At 58.7% G+C, this 13,985-nt stretch overlaps 12 non-coding genes and 2 pseudogenes across 12 annotated transcripts; all 14 read left to right on the top strand.

The window, feature by feature from the left end:
• Nucleotides 1-1,260: 1,260 nt before the first annotated feature.
• On the top strand, nucleotides 1,261-1,462 carry LOC146292572 (U2 spliceosomal RNA; annotated as a pseudogene).
• A 517-nt stretch (nucleotides 1,463-1,979) lies between these two features.
• On the top strand, nucleotides 1,980-2,098 carry LOC146292571 (U5 spliceosomal RNA). Its single transcript, XR_014754559.1, has one exon. It is a non-coding gene; the product is annotated as a U5 spliceosomal RNA (small nuclear RNA).
• Nucleotides 2,099-2,853: 755 nt separating this feature from the next.
• LOC146292570 (U2 spliceosomal RNA) lies at nucleotides 2,854-3,044 on the top strand. The gene has a single exon (XR_014754676.1). It is a non-coding gene; the product is annotated as a U2 spliceosomal RNA (small nuclear RNA).
• Nucleotides 3,045-3,564: 520 nt separating this feature from the next.
• Nucleotides 3,565-3,683, top strand: LOC146292569 (U5 spliceosomal RNA). The gene has a single exon (XR_014754558.1). It is a non-coding gene; the product is annotated as a U5 spliceosomal RNA (small nuclear RNA).
• Nucleotides 3,684-5,117: 1,434 nt separating this feature from the next.
• Nucleotides 5,118-5,320, top strand: LOC146292568 (U2 spliceosomal RNA; annotated as a pseudogene).
• Nucleotides 5,321-5,839: 519 nt separating this feature from the next.
• LOC146292567 (U5 spliceosomal RNA) lies at nucleotides 5,840-5,958 on the top strand. Its single transcript, XR_014754557.1, has one exon. It is a non-coding gene; the product is annotated as a U5 spliceosomal RNA (small nuclear RNA).
• A 751-nt stretch (nucleotides 5,959-6,709) lies between these two features.
• Nucleotides 6,710-6,900, top strand: LOC146292566 (U2 spliceosomal RNA). Its single transcript, XR_014754674.1, has one exon. It is a non-coding gene; the product is annotated as a U2 spliceosomal RNA (small nuclear RNA).
• A 525-nt stretch (nucleotides 6,901-7,425) lies between these two features.
• On the top strand, nucleotides 7,426-7,544 carry LOC146292565 (U5 spliceosomal RNA). The gene has a single exon (XR_014754556.1). It is a non-coding gene; the product is annotated as a U5 spliceosomal RNA (small nuclear RNA).
• Nucleotides 7,545-8,978: 1,434 nt separating this feature from the next.
• LOC146292564 (U2 spliceosomal RNA) lies at nucleotides 8,979-9,178 on the top strand. The gene has a single exon (XR_014754775.1). It is a non-coding gene; the product is annotated as a U2 spliceosomal RNA (small nuclear RNA).
• A 536-nt stretch (nucleotides 9,179-9,714) lies between these two features.
• On the top strand, nucleotides 9,715-9,833 carry LOC146292563 (U5 spliceosomal RNA). Its single transcript, XR_014754555.1, has one exon. It is a non-coding gene; the product is annotated as a U5 spliceosomal RNA (small nuclear RNA).
• A 785-nt stretch (nucleotides 9,834-10,618) lies between these two features.
• Nucleotides 10,619-10,809, top strand: LOC146292562 (U2 spliceosomal RNA). Its single transcript, XR_014754673.1, has one exon. It is a non-coding gene; the product is annotated as a U2 spliceosomal RNA (small nuclear RNA).
• Nucleotides 10,810-11,340: 531 nt separating this feature from the next.
• On the top strand, nucleotides 11,341-11,459 carry LOC146292561 (U5 spliceosomal RNA). Its single transcript, XR_014754554.1, has one exon. It is a non-coding gene; the product is annotated as a U5 spliceosomal RNA (small nuclear RNA).
• A 785-nt stretch (nucleotides 11,460-12,244) lies between these two features.
• On the top strand, nucleotides 12,245-12,435 carry LOC146292560 (U2 spliceosomal RNA). The gene has a single exon (XR_014754672.1). It is a non-coding gene; the product is annotated as a U2 spliceosomal RNA (small nuclear RNA).
• A 529-nt stretch (nucleotides 12,436-12,964) lies between these two features.
• LOC146292559 (U5 spliceosomal RNA) lies at nucleotides 12,965-13,083 on the top strand. Its single transcript, XR_014754552.1, has one exon. It is a non-coding gene; the product is annotated as a U5 spliceosomal RNA (small nuclear RNA).
• The last annotated feature ends 902 nt before the right edge of the window (nucleotides 13,084-13,985 follow it).

Here is a 13,985-nt window from a genome sequence, read left to right as displayed (position 1 = left end):
CTGGGCCTCTTGGTCCCTGCTTCCTCTTGGTCCCTGCTTCTTCTTGGTCCTCTTGGTCCCTGCTTCCTCTTGGTCCCTGCTTCCTCTTGGTCCCTGCTTCTTCTTGGTCCTCTTGGTCCCTGCTTCCTCTTGGTCCCTGCTTCCTCTTGGTCCCTGCTTCCTCTTGGTCCCTGCTTCCTCTTGGTCCCTGCTTCTTCTTGGTCCTCTTGGTCCCTGCTTCCTCTTGGTCCCTGCTTCCTCTTGGTCCCTGCTTCCTCTTGGTCCCTGCTTCCTCTTGGTCCCTGCTTCCTCTTGGTCCCTGCTTCTTCTTGGTCCTCTTGGTCCCTGCTTCCTCTTGGTCCCTGCTTCCTCTTGGTCCCTGCTTCCTCTTGGTCCCTGCTTCCTCTTGGTCCCTGCTTCCTCTTGGTCCCTGCTTCCTCTTGGTCCCTGCTTCTTCCTCCGTGGCCCGCTTGGCCTTTGCTTTTAGCTGCCGTCTTCTCGGTCCCCGCCGCCGCCGCTTCTTCTTCTTCCCCTGCGGCGTCGGCGTTTCCTTTTGGCTTCCGTCGTCGGGGCCGTTCTCGGTCCGGCGGTCGCCAGAGCGGCCGGCGCCCAAACGTCCCGGCCGGCGCACGGAGGCCCCGCGCGCGGGGGGCGCGGAGCAGTGCGGGTCATCGCTTCTCGGCCTTTTGGCTCAGATCAAGTGAGTGGCTGTCCTTAATTGGACAGCCATTGGCCCTCCCCCGTCGATACCGGAGCGCCTGATAGGGTTTCGGTGACGGAGGAGGGTCGGAGCGGTCGCCTGCCTGGGGGCTTCGGCCCCGACGCCAGGCGGGGACTTGTCCCCAAATTCAGAGTGTTGGGCGTTTCGGCGCCCAACACTGCTGGTAACCCAGAGGTGGGCCAGGCCACCTGAGGGCGAATGGACCGACGGACGGACTGATGGCCGGACCCGAGGAACGGAACAGAAACCTCGCCGAAGGGCAGCCTGGGAGCAGTGGCATAGGGATGGGCCTTCCCAGGGGCCGTCGCGACAGAAGGCAGCGGGCTAGTCGCTTGACTCCACTGGCGAGGAAGATCGGGAGGAGAGGGAGACGGAGTCACCAAGGGCGGGCTTGAGTGGACTTTTGTCGGGCCTCGGACTCCCACTTGTAACCCCCTAGTGGGGCAATTGTAATGTGCGCCCTTTTGGGTCCTTGTATTGTACGCCCTTTGGGTAACCTGTATGTGTTGACTGTCTTGTATTGATGTGTCTTTTAGAAACGTTTTTAGAATTTGATAAATACTTCTTTTTCTTTTTTTTTTAGAAGAAAAAAAAAAAAAAAAAAAAAAATCTGTTCTTATCAGTTTAATATCTGATACGTCCTCCATGCGAGGACAACATATTAAACGGATTTTTGCCACAGGGAGTCGGAACAGGGGCTCGCTCCGTCCGCTCCGCGCATCGCCCCGGTATTGCAGCGCCTCCGGGAAGGGTGCACTCTTTCTAAGCGTGTCAAAGGGAAAAAACGAGGGAGTGAGCGATTGGGGTTGGGGCTGGGGTTTTTGGGGTTGGGGCTGGGGTTTTTGGGGTTGGGGCTTGGGTTTTTGTGGCGATGAGGTGAAAAAAGGGGTTTGACGCGCGGCGGCGGCGGAGGCGGCGGAGGCGGCGGAGGCGGCGGAGCCCCGTCGGCCGGCGGCGTTTTCCCGCCCTTTTAGATATAAAAAAAAAAAAAAAAAAAACCTGAAGTGAGGTGAGTGACTTGAAATGGGGGAGACAGTGAGTGAGTGAGTGAGTGAGTGAGTGAGTGAGTGAGAGTGAAAGAGAGAGAGAGTGAAAGAGAGAGAGTGAAAGAGAGAGAGTGAAAGAGAGAGAGTGAAAGAGAGAGAGAGTGAAAGCCCCTTTGCGGCCGGTGGCGTTTCCACGCCTTTTCCCGGAAAGGAAGGACGCCGCCGCGGACGAGCGAGCCAGGGCCAACGGAGGGGTCGGGAGCGGGCCGTTTGGGCGGTTTCAAAAAAAACGGTCACTCTGGCTCCCCTTCAGCACGCACAAGCCTTTCGCCTTTTACTAAAGACTTCCGTGGAGGGGAGCGCCGACGAGCGGGACGTGGTATTTTTGGTCGGCTTTGCCCGAGGGAGGGCAGAGCCTGATGGATTTGTGAGGAAAAAAAGCAGGGTAAGGTTAGCGTTGGGTGGCTGGGTGGGTGGGTGGGTGGGTGGGTGCGTGCGTGCGTGCGTGCAGGTCTTTTTGTCTTCCTTTTTCCTCTGCTTAATCCCGATCCCTTGGCCTTTTGGTCCCTGCTCCTTCCGTGGCCCGCTGGGCCTCTTGGTCCCTGCTTCCTCTTGGTCCCTGCTTCTTCTTGGTCCTCTTGGTCCCTGCTTCCTCTTGGTCCCTGCTTCCTCTTGGTCCCTGCTTCTTCTTGGTCCTCTTGGTCCCTGCTTCCTCTTGGTCCCTGCTTCCTCTTGGTCCCTGCTTCTTCTTGGTCCTCTTGGTCCCTGCTTCCTCTTGGTCCCTGCTTCCTCTTGGTCCCTGCTTCCTCTTGGTCCCTGCTTCCTCTTGGTCCCTGCTTCTTCTTGGTCCTCTTGGTCCCTGCTTCCTCTTGGTCCCTGCTTCCTCTTGGTCCCTGCTTCCTCTTGGTCCCTGCTTCCTCTTGGTCCCTGCTTCCTCTTGGTCCCTGCTTCTTCCTCCGTGGCCCGCTTGGCCTTTGCTTTTAGCTGCCGTCTTCTCGGTCCCCGCCGCCGCCGCTTCTTCTTCTTCCCCTGCGGCGTCGGCGTTTCCTTTTGGCTTCCGTCGTCGGGGCCGTTCTCGGTCCGGCGGTCGCCAGAGCGGCCGGCGCCCAAACGTCCCGGCCGGCGCACGGAGGCCCCGCGCGCGGGGGGCGCGGAGCAGTGCGGGTCATCGCTTCTCGGCCTTTTGGCTAAGATCAAGTGTAGTATCTGTTCTTATCAGTTTAATATCTGATACGTCCTCCATGCGAGGACAACATATTAAACGGATTTTTGCCACAGGGAGTCGGAACAGGGGCTCGCTCCGTCCGCTCCGCGCATCGCCCCGGTATTGCAGCGCCTCCGGGAAGGGTGCACTCTTTCTAAGCGTGTCAAAGGGAAAAAACGAGGGAGTGAGCGATTGGGGTTGGGGCTGGGGTTTTTGGGGTTGGGGCTGGGGTTTTTGGGGTTGGGGCTTGGGTTTTTGTGGCGATGAGGTGAAAAAAGGGGTTTGACGCGCGGCGGCGGCGGAGGCGGCGGAGGCGGCGGAGGCGGCGGAGCCCCGTCGGCCGGCGGCGTTTTCCCGCCCTTTTAGATATAAAAAAAAAAAAAAAAAAACCTGAAGTGAGGTGAGTGACTTGAAATGGGGGAGACAGTGAGTGAGTGAGTGAGTGAGTGAGTGAGTGAGTGAGTGAGAGTGAAAGAGAGAGAGAGTGAAAGAGAGAGAGTGAAAGAGAGAGAGTGAAAGAGAGAGAGTGAAAGAGAGAGAGAGTGAAAGCCCCTTTGCGGCCGGTGGCGTTTCCACGCCTTTTCCCGGAAAGGAAGGACGCCGCCGCGGACGAGCGAGCCAGGGCCAACGGAGGGGTCGGGAGCGGGCCGTTTGGGCGGTTTCAAAAAAAACGGTCACTCTGGCTCCCCTTCAGCACGCACAAGCCTTTCGCCTTTTACTAAAGACTTCCGTGGAGGGGAGCGCCGACGAGCGGGACGTGGTATTTTTGGTCGGCTTTGCCCGAGGGAGGGCAGAGCCTGATGGATTTGTGAGGAAAAAAAGCAGGGTAAGGTTAGCGTTGGGTGGCTGGGTGGGTGGGTGGGTGGGTGGGTGCGTGCGTGCGTGCGTGCAGGTCTTTTTGTCTTCCTTTTTCCTCTGCTTAATCCCGATCCCTTGGCCTTTTGGTCCCTGCTCCTTCCGTGGCCCGCTGGGCCTCTTGGTCCCTGCTTCCTCTTGGTCCCTGCTTCTTCTTGGTCCTCTTGGTCCCTGCTTCCTCTTGGTCCCTGCTTCCTCTTGGTCCCTGCTTCTTCTTGGTCCTCTTGGTCCCTGCTTCCTCTTGGTCCCTGCTTCCTCTTGGTCCCTGCTTCCTCTTGGTCCCTGCTTCCTCTTGGTCCCTGCTTCTTCTTGGTCCTCTTGGTCCCTGCTTCCTCTTGGTCCCTGCTTCCTCTTGGTCCCTGCTTCCTCTTGGTCCCTGCTTCCTCTTGGTCCCTGCTTCCTCTTGGTCCCTGCTTCTTCTTGGTCCTCTTGGTCCCTGCTTCCTCTTGGTCCCTGCTTCCTCTTGGTCCCTGCTTCCTCTTGGTCCCTGCTTCCTCTTGGTCCCTGCTTCCTCTTGGTCCCTGCTTCCTCTTGGTCCCTGCTTCTTCCTCCGTGGCCCGCTTGGCCTTTGCTTTTAGCTGCCGTCTTCTCGGTCCCCGCCGCCGCCGCTTCTTCTTCTTCCCCTGCGGCGTCGGCGTTTCCTTTTGGCTTCCGTCGTCGGGGCCGTTCTCGGTCCGGCGGTCGCCAGAGCGGCCGGCGCCCAAACGTCCCGGCCGGCGCACGGAGGCCCCGCGCGCGGGGGGCGCGGAGCAGTGCGGGTCATCGCTTCTCGGCCTTTTGGCTCAGATCAAGTGAGTGGCTGTCCTTAATTGGACAGCCATTGGCCCTCCCCCGTCGATACCGGAGCGCCTGATAGGGTTTCGGTGACGGAGGAGGGTCGGAGCGGTCGCCTGCCTGGGGGCTTCGGCCCCGACGCCAGGCGGGGACTTGTCCCCAAATTCAGAGTGTTGGGCGTTTCGGCGCCCAACACTGCTGGTAACCCAGAGGTGGGCCAGGCCACCTGAGGGCGAATGGACCGACGGACGGACTGATGGCCGGACCCGAGGAACGGAACAGAAACCTCGCCGAAGGGCAGCCTGGGAGCAGTGGCATAGGGATGGGCCTTCCCAGGGGCCGTCGCGACAGAAGGCAGCGGGCTAGTCGCTTGACTCCACTGGCGAGGAAGATCGGGAGGAGAGGGAGACGGAGTCACCAAGGGCGGGCTTGAGTGGACTTTTGTCGGGCCTCGGACTCCCACTTGTAACCCCCTAGTGGGGCAATTGTAATGTGCGCCCTTTTGGGTCCTTGTATTGTACGCCCTTTGGGTAACCTGTATGTGTTGACTGTCTTGTATTGATGTGTCTTTTAGAAACGTTTTTAGAATTTGATAAATACTTCTTTTTCTTTTTTTTTTAGAAGAAAAAAAAAAAAAAAAAAAAAAAATCTGTTCTTATCAGTTTAATATCTGATACGTCCTCCATGCGAGGACAACATATTAAACGGATTTTTGCCACAGGGAGTCGGAACAGGGGCTCGCTCCGTCCGCTCCGCGCATCGCCCCGGTATTGCAGCGCCTCCGGGAAGGGTGCACTCTTTCTAAGCGTGTCAAAGGGAAAAAACGAGGGAGTGAGCGATTGGGGTTGGGGCTGGGGTTTTTGGGGTTGGGGCTGGGGTTTTTGGGGTTGGGGCTTGGGTTTTTGTGGCGATGAGGTGAAAAAAGGGGTTTGACGCGCGGCGGCGGCGGAGGCGGCGGAGGCGGCGGAGGCGGCGGAGCCCCGTCGGCCGGCGGCGTTTTCCCGCCCTTTTAGATATAAAAAAAAAAAAAAAAAAAAAACCTGAAGTGAGGTGAGTGACTTGAAATGGGGGAGACAGTGAGTGAGTGAGTGAGTGAGTGAGTGAGTGAGTGAGAGTGAAAGAGAGAGAGAGTGAAAGAGAGAGAGTGAAAGAGAGAGAGTGAAAGAGAGAGAGTGAAAGAGAGAGAGAGTGAAAGCCCCTTTGCGGCCGGTGGCGTTTCCACGCCTTTTCCCGGAAAGGAAGGACGCCGCCGCGGACGAGCGAGCCAGGGCCAACGGAGGGGTCGGGAGCGGGCCGTTTGGGCGGTTTCAAAAAAAACGGTCACTCTGGCTCCCCTTCAGCACGCACAAGCCTTTCGCCTTTTACTAAAGACTTCCGTGGAGGGGAGCGCCGACGAGCGGGACGTGGTATTTTTGGTCGGCTTTGCCCGAGGGAGGGCAGAGCCTGATGGATTTGTGAGGAAAAAAAGCAGGGTAAGGTTAGCGTTGGGTGGCTGGGTGGGTGGGTGGGTGGGTGCGTGCGTGCGTGCGTGCAGGTCTTTTTGTCTTCCTTTTTCCTCTGCTTAATCCCGATCCCTTGGCCTTTTGGTCCCTGCTCCTTCCGTGGCCCGCTGGGCCTCTTGGTCCCTGCTTCCTCTTGGTCCCTGCTTCTTCTTGGTCCTCTTGGTCCCTGCTTCCTCTTGGTCCCTGCTTCCTCTTGGTCCCTGCTTCTTCTTGGTCCTCTTGGTCCCTGCTTCCTCTTGGTCCCTGCTTCCTCTTGGTCCCTGCTTCTTCTTGGTCCTCTTGGTCCCTGCTTCCTCTTGGTCCCTGCTTCCTCTTGGTCCCTGCTTCCTCTTGGTCCCTGCTTCCTCTTGGTCCCTGCTTCTTCTTGGTCCTCTTGGTCCCTGCTTCCTCTTGGTCCCTGCTTCCTCTTGGTCCCTGCTTCCTCTTGGTCCCTGCTTCCTCTTGGTCCCTGCTTCCTCTTGGTCCCTGCTTCTTCCTCCGTGGCCCGCTTGGCCTTTGCTTTTAGCTGCCGTCTTCTCGGTCCCCGCCGCCGCCGCTTCTTCTTCTTCCCCTGCGGCGTCGGCGTTTCCTTTTGGCTTCCGTCGTCGGGGCCGTTCTCGGTCCGGCGGTCGCCAGAGCGGCCGGCGCCCAAACGTCCCGGCCGGCGCACGGAGGCCCCGCGCGCGGGGGGCGCGGAGCAGTGCGGGTCATCGCTTCTCGGCCTTTTGGCTAAGATCAAGTGTAGTATCTGTTCTTATCAGTTTAATATCTGATACGTCCTCCATGCGAGGACAACATATTAAACGGATTTTTGCCACAGGGAGTCGGAACAGGGGCTCGCTCCGTCCGCTCCGCGCATCGCCCCGGTATTGCAGCGCCTCCGGGAAGGGTGCACTCTTTCTAAGCGTGTCAAAGGGAAAAAACGAGGGAGTGAGCGATTGGGGTTGGGGCTGGGGTTTTTGGGGTTGGGGCTGGGGTTTTTGGGGTTGGGGCTTGGGTTTTTGTGGCGATGAGGTGAAAAAAGGGGTTTGACGCGCGGCGGCGGCGGAGGCGGCGGAGGCGGCGGAGGCGGCGGAGCCCCGTCGGCCGGCGGCGTTTTCCCGCCCTTTTAGATATAAAAAAAAAAAAAAAAAAAAAAAACCTGAAGTGAGGTGAGTGACTTGAAATGGGGGAGACAGTGAGTGAGTGAGTGAGTGAGTGAGTGAGTGAGTGAGTGAGAGTGAAAGAGAGAGAGAGTGAAAGAGAGAGAGTGAAAGAGAGAGAGTGAAAGAGAGAGAGTGAAAGAGAGAGAGAGTGAAAGCCCCTTTGCGGCCGGTGGCGTTTCCACGCCTTTTCCCGGAAAGGAAGGACGCCGCCGCGGACGAGCGAGCCAGGGCCAACGGAGGGGTCGGGAGCGGGCCGTTTGGGCGGTTTCAAAAAAAACGGTCACTCTGGCTCCCCTTCAGCACGCACAAGCCTTTCGCCTTTTACTAAAGACTTCCGTGGAGGGGAGCGCCGACGAGCGGGACGTGGTATTTTTGGTCGGCTTTGCCCGAGGGAGGGCAGAGCCTGATGGATTTGTGAGGAAAAAAAGCAGGGTAAGGTTAGCGTTGGGTGGCTGGGTGGGTGGGTGGGTGGGTGGGTGCGTGCGTGCGTGCGTGCAGGTCTTTTTGTCTTCCTTTTTCCTCTGCTTAATCCCGATCCCTTGGCCTTTTGGTCCCTGCTCCTTCCGTGGCCCGCTGGGCCTCTTGGTCCCTGCTTCCTCTTGGTCCCTGCTTCTTCTTGGTCCTCTTGGTCCCTGCTTCCTCTTGGTCCCTGCTTCCTCTTGGTCCCTGCTTCTTCTTGGTCCTCTTGGTCCCTGCTTCCTCTTGGTCCCTGCTTCCTCTTGGTCCCTGCTTCCTCTTGGTCCCTGCTTCCTCTTGGTCCCTGCTTCTTCTTGGTCCTCTTGGTCCCTGCTTCCTCTTGGTCCCTGCTTCCTCTTGGTCCCTGCTTCCTCTTGGTCCCTGCTTCCTCTTGGTCCCTGCTTCCTCTTGGTCCCTGCTTCTTCTTGGTCCTCTTGGTCCCTGCTTCCTCTTGGTCCCTGCTTCCTCTTGGTCCCTGCTTCCTCTTGGTCCCTGCTTCCTCTTGGTCCCTGCTTCCTCTTGGTCCCTGCTTCCTCTTGGTCCCTGCTTCTTCCTCCGTGGCCCGCTTGGCCTTTGCTTTTAGCTGCCGTCTTCTCGGTCCCCGCCGCCGCCGCTTCTTCTTCTTCCCCTGCGGCGTCGGCGTTTCCTTTTGGCTTCCGTCGTCGGGGCCGTTCTCGGTCCGGCGGTCGCCAGAGCGGCCGGCGCCCAAACGTCCCGGCCGGCGCACGGAGGCCCCGCGCGCGGGGGGCGCGGAGCAGTGCGGGTCATCGCTTCTCGGCCTTTTGGCTCAGATCAAGTGAGTGGCTGTCCTTAATTGGACAGCCATTGGCCCTCCCCCGTCGATACCGGAGCGCCTGATAGGGTTTCGGTGACGGAGGAGGGTCGGAGCGGTCGCCTGCCTGGGGGCTTCGGCCCCGACGCCAGGCGGGGACTTGTCCCCAAATTCAGAGTGTTGGGCGTTTCGGCGCCCAACACTGCTGGTAACCCAGAGGTGGGCCAGGCCACCTGAGGGCGAATGGACCGACGGACGGACTGATGGCCGGACCCGAGGAACGGAACAGAAACCTCGCCGAAGGGCAGCCTGGGAGCAGTGGCATAGGGATGGGCCTTCCCAGGGGCCGTCGCGACAGAAGGCAGCGGGCTAGTCGCTTGACTCCACTGGCGAGGAAGATCGGGAGGAGAGGGAGACGGAGTCACCAAGGGCGGGCTTGAGTGGACTTTTGTCGGGCCTCGGACTCCCACTTGTAACCCCCTAGTGGGGCAATTGTAATGTGCGCCCTTTTGGGTCCTTGTATTGTACGCCCTTTGGGTAACCTGTATGTGTTGACTGTCTTGTATTGATGTGTCTTTTAGAAACGTTTTTAGAATTTGATAAATACTTCTTTTTCTTTTTTTTTTAGAAGAAAAAAAAAAAAAAAAAAAAATCTGTTCTTATCAGTTTAATATCTGATACGTCCTCCATGCGAGGACAACATATTAAACGGATTTTTGCCACAGGGAGTCGGAACAGGGGCTCGCTCCGTCCGCTCCGCGCATCGCCCCGGTATTGCAGCGCCTCCGGGAAGGGTGCACTCTTTCTAAGCGTGTCAAAGGGAAAAAACGAGGGAGTGAGCGATTGGGGTTGGGGCTGGGGTTTTTGGGGTTGGGGCTGGGGTTTTTGGGGTTGGGGCTTGGGTTTTTGTGGCGATGAGGTGAAAAAAGGGGTTTGACGCGCGGCGGCGGCGGAGGCGGCGGAGGCGGCGGAGGCGGCGGAGCCCCGTCGGCCGGCGGCGTTTTCCCGCCCTTTTAGATATAAAAAAAAAAAAAAAAAAAAAAACCTGAAGTGAGGTGAGTGACTTGAAATGGGGGAGACAGTGAGTGAGTGAGTGAGTGAGTGAGTGAGTGAGTGAGTGAGTGAGTGAGTGAGAGTGAAAGAGAGAGAGAGTGAAAGAGAGAGAGTGAAAGAGAGAGAGTGAAAGAGAGAGAGTGAAAGAGAGAGAGAGTGAAAGCCCCTTTGCGGCCGGTGGCGTTTCCACGCCTTTTCCCGGAAAGGAAGGACGCCGCCGCGGACGAGCGAGCCAGGGCCAACGGAGGGGTCGGGAGCGGGCCGTTTGGGCGGTTTCAAAAAAAACGGTCACTCTGGCTCCCCTTCAGCACGCACAAGCCTTTCGCCTTTTACTAAAGACTTCCGTGGAGGGGAGCGCCGACGAGCGGGACGTGGTATTTTTGGTCGGCTTTGCCCGAGGGAGGGCAGAGCCTGATGGATTTGTGAGGAAAAAAAGCAGGGTAAGGTTAGCGTTGGGTGGCTGGGTGGGTGGGTGGGTGGGTGCGTGCGTGCGTGCGTGCAGGTCTTTTTGTCTTCCTTTTTCCTCTGCTTAATCCCGATCCCTTGGCCTTTTGGTCCCTGCTCCTTCCGTGGCCCGCTGGGCCTCTTGGTCCCTGCTTCCTCTTGGTCCCTGCTTCTTCTTGGTCCTCTTGGTCCCTGCTTCCTCTTGGTCCCTGCTTCCTCTTGGTCCCTGCTTCTTCTTGGTCCTCTTGGTCCCTGCTTCCTCTTGGTCCCTGCTTCCTCTTGGTCCCTGCTTCCTCTTGGTCCCTGCTTCCTCTTGGTCCCTGCTTCTTCTTGGTCCTCTTGGTCCCTGCTTCCTCTTGGTCCCTGCTTCCTCTTGGTCCCTGCTTCCTCTTGGTCCCTGCTTCCTCTTGGTCCCTGCTTCCTCTTGGTCCCTGCTTCTTCTTGGTCCTCTTGGTCCCTGCTTCCTCTTGGTCCCTGCTTCCTCTTGGTCCCTGCTTCCTCTTGGTCCCTGCTTCCTCTTGGTCCCTGCTTCTTCCTCCGTGGCCCGCTTGGCCTTTGCTTTTAGCTGCCGTCTTCTCGGTCCCCGCCGCCGCCGCTTCTTCTTCTTCCCCTGCGGCGTCGGCGTTTCCTTTTGGCTTCCGTCGTCGGGGCCGTTCTCGGTCCGGCGGTCGCCAGAGCGGCCGGCGCCCAAACGTCCCGGCCGGCGCACGGAGGCCCCGCGCGCGGGGGGCGCGGAGCAGTGCGGGTCATCGCTTCTCGGCCTTTTGGCTAAGATCAAGTGTAGTATCTGTTCTTATCAGTTTAATATCTGATACGTCCTCCATGCGAGGACAACATATTAAACGGATTTTTGCCACAGGGAGTCGGAACAGGGGCTCGCTCCGTCCGCTCCGCGCATCGCCCCGGTATTGCAGCGCCTCCGGGAAGGGTGCACTCTTTCTAAGCGTGTCAAAGGGAAAAAACGAGGGAGTGAGCGATTGGGGTTGGGGCTGGGGTTTTTGGGGTTGGGGCTGGGGTTTTTGGGGTTGGGGCTTGGGTTTTTGTGGCGATGAGGTGAAAAAAGGGGTTTGACGCGCGGCGGCGGCGGAGGCGGCGGAGGCGGCGGAGGCGGCGGAGCCCCGTCGGCCGGCGGCGTTTTCCCGCCCTTTTAGATATAAAAAAAAAAAAAAAAAAAAAACCTGAAGTGAGGTGAGTGACTTGAAATGGGGGAGACAGTGAGTGAGTGAGTGAGTGAGTGAGTGAGTGAGTGAGTGAGTGAGTGAGAGTGAAAGAGAGAGAGAGTGAAAGAGAGAGAGTGAAAGAGAGAGAGTGAAAGAGAGAGAGTGAAAGAGAGAGAGAGTGAAAGCCCCTTTGCGGCCGGTGGCGTTTCCACGCCTTTTCCCGGAAAGGAAGGACGCCGCCGCGGACGAGCGAGCCAGGGCCAACGGAGGGGTCGGGAGCGGGCCGTTTGGGCGGTTTCAAAAAAAACGGTCACTCTGGCTCCCCTTCAGCACGCACAAGCCTTTCGCCTTTTACTAAAGACTTCCGTGGAGGGGAGCGCCGACGAGCGGGACGTGGTATTTTTGGTCGGCTTTGCCCGAGGGAGGGCAGAGCCTGATGGATTTGTGAGGAAAAAAAGCAGGGTAAGGTTAGCGTTGGGTGGCTGGGTGGGTGGGTGGGTGGGTGCGTGCGTGCGTGCGTGCAGGTCTTTTTGTCTTCCTTTTTCCTCTGCTTAATCCCGATCCCTTGGCCTTTTGGTCCCTGCTCCTTCCGTGGCCCGCTGGGCCTCTTGGTCCCTGCTTCCTCTTGGTCCCTGCTTCTTCTTGGTCCTCTTGGTCCCTGCTTCCTCTTGGTCCCTGCTTCCTCTTGGTCCCTGCTTCTTCTTGGTCCTCTTGGTCCCTGCTTCCTCTTGGTCCCTGCTTCCTCTTGGTCCCTGCTTCCTCTTGGTCCCTGCTTCCTCTTGGTCCCTGCTTCTTCTTGGTCCTCTTGGTCCCTGCTTCCTCTTGGTCCCTGCTTCCTCTTGGTCCCTGCTTCCTCTTGGTCCCTGCTTCCTCTTGGTCCCTGCTTCCTCTTGGTCCCTGCTTCTTCTTGGTCCTCTTGGTCCCTGCTTCCTCTTGGTCCCTGCTTCCTCTTGGTCCCTGCTTCCTCTTGGTCCCTGCTTCCTCTTGGTCCCTGCTTCTTCCTCCGTGGCCCGCTTGGCCTTTGCTTTTAGCTGCCGTCTTCTCGGTCCCCGCCGCCGCCGCTTCTTCTTCTTCCCCTGCGGCGTCGGCGTTTCCTTTTGGCTTCCGTCGTCGGGGCCGTTCTCGGTCCGGCGGTCGCCAGAGCGGCCGGCGCCCAAACGTCCCGGCCGGCGCACGGAGGCCCCGCGCGCGGGGGGCGCGGAGCAGTGCGGGTCATCGCTTCTCGGCCTTTTGGCTAAGATCAAGTGTAGTATCTGTTCTTATCAGTTTAATATCTGATACGTCCTCCATGCGAGGACAACATATTAAACGGATTTTTGCCACAGGGAGTCGGAACAGGGGCTCGCTCCGTCCGCTCCGCGCATCGCCCCGGTATTGCAGCGCCTCCGGGAAGGGTGCACTCTTTCTAAGCGTGTCAAAGGGAAAAAACGAGGGAGTGAGCGATTGGGGTTGGGGCTGGGGTTTTTGGGGTTGGGGCTGGGGTTTTTGGGGTTGGGGCTTGGGTTTTTGTGGCGATGAGGTGAAAAAAGGGGTTTGACGCGCGGCGGCGGCGGAGGCGGCGGAGGCGGCGGAGGCGGCGGAGCCCCGTCGGCCGGCGGCGTTTTCCCGCCCTTTTAGATATAAAAAAAAAAAAAAAAAAAACCTGAAGTGAGGTGAGTGACTTGAAATGGGGGAGACAGTGAGTGAGTGAGTGAGTGAGTGAGTGAGTGAGTGAGTGAGTGAGTGAGAGTGAAAGAGAGAGAGAGTGAAAGAGAGAGAGTGAAAGAGAGAGAGTGAAAGAGAGAGAGTGAAAGAGAGAGAGAGTGAAAGCCCCTTTGCGGCCGGTGGCGTTTCCACGCCTTTTCCCGGAAAGGAAGGACGCCGCCGCGGACGAGCGAGCCAGGGCCAACGGAGGGGTCGGGAGCGGGCCGTTTGGGCGGTTTCAAAAAAAACGGTCACTCTGGCTCCCCTTCAGCACGCACAAGCCTTTCGCCTTTTACTAAAGACTTCCGTGGAGGGGAGCGCCGACGAGCGGGACGTGGTATTTTTGGTCGGCTTTGCCCGAGGGAGGGCAGAGCCTGATGGATTTGTGAGGAAAAAAAGCAGGGTAAGGTTAGCGTTGGGTGGCTGGGTGGGTGGGTGGGTGGGTGGGTGCGTGCGTGCGTGCGTGCAGGTCTTTTTGTCTTCCTTTTTCCTCTGCTTAATCCCGATCCCTTGGCCTTTTGGTCCCTGCTCCTTCCGTGGCCCGCTGGGCCTCTTGGTCCCTGCTTCCTCTTGGTCCCTGCTTCTTCTTGGTCCTCTTGGTCCCTGCTTCCTCTTGGTCCCTGCTTCCTCTTGGTCCCTGCTTCTTCTTGGTCCTCTTGGTCCCTGCTTCCTCTTGGTCCCTGCTTCCTCTTGGTCCCTGCTTCCTCTTGGTCCCTGCTTCCTCTTGGTCCCTGCTTCTTCTTGGTCCTCTTGGTCCCTGCTTCCTCTTGGTCCCTGCTTCCTCTTGGTCCCTGCTTCCTCTTGGTCCCTGCTTCCTCTTGGTCCCTGCTTCCTCTTGGTCCCTGCTTCTTCTTGGTCCTCTTGGTCCCTGCTTCCTCTTGGTCCCTGCTTCCTCTTGGTCCCTGCTTCCTCTTGGTCCCTGCTTCCTCTTGGTCCCTGCTTCCTCTTGGTCCCTGCTTCCTCTTGGTCCCTGCTTCTTCCTCCGTGGCCCGCTTGGCCTTTGCTTTTAGCTGCCGTCTTCTCGGTCCCCGCCGCCGCCGCTTCTTCTTCTTCCCCTGCGGCGTCGGCGTTTCCTTTTGGCTTCCGTCGTCGGGGCCGTTCTCGGTCCGGCGGTCGCCAGAGCGGCCGGCGCCCAAACGTCCCGGCCGGCGCACGGAGGCCCCGCGCGCGGGGGGCGCGGAGCAGTGCGGGTCATCGCTTCTCGGCCTTTTGGCTCAGATCAAGTGAGTGGCTGTCCTTAATTGGACAGCCATTGGCCCTCCCCCGTCGATA

This window comes from Hypomesus nipponensis, chromosome 4, assembly GCF_054491055.1.
Source record: "Hypomesus nipponensis isolate SF chromosome 4, ASM5449105v1, whole genome shotgun sequence".
Taxonomy (NCBI): Eukaryota; Metazoa; Chordata; class Actinopteri; order Osmeriformes; family Osmeridae; genus Hypomesus; species Hypomesus nipponensis.
The sequence above is the reverse complement of the archived record's forward strand: the minus strand, read 5'-3'. Positions and strand labels throughout refer to the sequence as shown.